Below are 2153 nucleotides of genomic sequence, written 5' to 3'. Positions count from 1 at the left end.
TTATCTTTGAGTGATTGCAAAAATAAAATGAAGTAGACTTGCCCACGCTTCTTCTCTAATACACACACAAACACACACCATAAATAAGATGTAGGTTTAACAAGGTAGTAAAATTACCATGGAAGCTGCATTCAGAAAAGAAAAAAGAAATGGGGGGTGAGGGAGGGCGGTAGCACAGTGGGTTAAGCGCATATGTCGCAAAGCGCAAGGACCAGCTTAAAGAACCCAGTTCAAGCTCCTGGCTCCCCACCTGCAGGGGAGTCGCTTCACAGGCAGTGAAGCAGGTCTGCAGGTGTCTATCTTTCTCTCCCCCTCTCTGTCTTCCCCTCCTCTCTCCACTTCTCTCTGTCCTATCCAACAACAATGACAACAACAACAATAATAATAACAACGATAAACAACAAGTGCAACAAGAGGGAAAGATAGCCTCCAGGAGCAGTGGATTTGCAGTGCAGGCACCAAGGCCCAGCAATAACCCTGGAGGCAAAAAATAATAATTAATTAATTAATTTAATTTAATATTTTTTTAAAAGAAATAATAGTCAACACATATCTGTGATCTTAGGAAAACTACTGTAGCTTCCAATGGAGGGAATGGGAGCACAGAACAGTGCAGAATTATACCTGTGTCTCATAATTTTATAGATCAATGTTAAATCACTAATATAGATAAATAATGGTGGAGAGGTTGTGATTTAAATATATTGTTTGAAAGGGCAGCATGGTAGTGCAGCCAGCTGTGCTCACACACACCATGCATAAGGACCTGGGTCCAAGCTTTCCAGTCCCCACCTGCAGGGGGGATCTTTGCTAGTGATGGAGCAGGTCCGCAGGTGTCTCTCTTTCCCTCTTCCTCAATACCTTCTCCTCCTCTCTCAATTTCTCTCTGTCTCTATCATAATTAAAAATAACTGTAGTGGTCCAGGAAGTGGTGCAGTGGTAAAGCTTTGGACTCTCAAGCATGAGATCCGAGTTTAATCCCTGGCAGCACATGTGCCAGAGTGATGTCTGGTTCTTTCTCTCTCCTCCTATCTTTCTCATAAATAAATTAAATATTTTTTAAAAAATAAATAAAAATAACTGTATAGGGAGTCAAGCAGTAACACAGTGGGTTAAGCATACGTGATGTGAAACACAAGGACTGGCATAAGGATCCCAGTTCGAGCCCCTGGCTCCCCACCTGCAGAGGAGTCGCTTCACAGGTGGTGAAGCAGGTCTGCAGGTGTCTGTCTTTCTCTCCCTCTCTATCTTCCCCTCCTCGCTCCATTTCCTTCTGCCCTATCTAACAACAACAACATCAATAACAACAACAATAAAAAACAACAAGGGCAACAGAAGGGAAAATAAATAAATACAAAAAATTTTTTAATAGTTATATAAAGATATAGATATATAGGTATGTTGGATAAATATAAATACAGATGTAGATAAAGTTTGGAGATTTAAAATAAATGACCAGGAGAATCAAAAGCAAGGAATATTAAAACTGCTAGTCTGTGGACTGAAGAGACGGCACACCCAGTAGAGGGCATGCCTTGTCAGACCTATCACCCAGGTTCAAACCCTGGTACCACATGGGAGGTGTTATGGCACCTAAGGAAGCTCTGGCGCTGTGGTGTCTCTCCCCGCCTCTCTGTCTTTACCTAAATGGCGGGAAGTGCCCAAGAAAGCATTGAAAATGGACATGTGTGAGGTCTGGCTCTGCAGAAATAAACAAAACAAAAACTGCTTATCCTCAAGACTAAGGAAAGGCGTCAATGTTCCAGGTTCAATTCCCACCCAACACCAGCATAAGCCAGAGTTTAGTACTAGTAGTAGTAGCAGTAGTAGTAGTGTGGTTCTGAGTGTGTGTAATAAAAATAAGTAAATAAATAAATAAATAAGACTAAAGAGGGTTGTGGTGACAACTGTCACTTTTATTCATTGGCTTTTCTGGGCCTATTGGGTATCTTTGTGGTTGTTTTACTACAAGCATGCATTCTTTTAGTTTCAAAAAAAAATTAATTCTGGAATTTAAAATACCAACATCAAAATACTGGGTGAACTGAACCAGAAATAGACAGGCTACCTGCAAGCTGCCACTGTGGGTCAGCACAGGGCAGGTGAGGGAGGACACAGGGCAGGGGAGAACAGAGCGGAGCATGGAGGGTCAA

The sequence above is a fragment of the Erinaceus europaeus genome, chromosome 12 (genome assembly GCF_950295315.1).
Source record: "Erinaceus europaeus chromosome 12, mEriEur2.1, whole genome shotgun sequence".
Classification (NCBI taxonomy): Eukaryota; Metazoa; Chordata; class Mammalia; order Eulipotyphla; family Erinaceidae; genus Erinaceus; species Erinaceus europaeus.
This window is presented reverse-complemented; position numbering follows the sequence as displayed.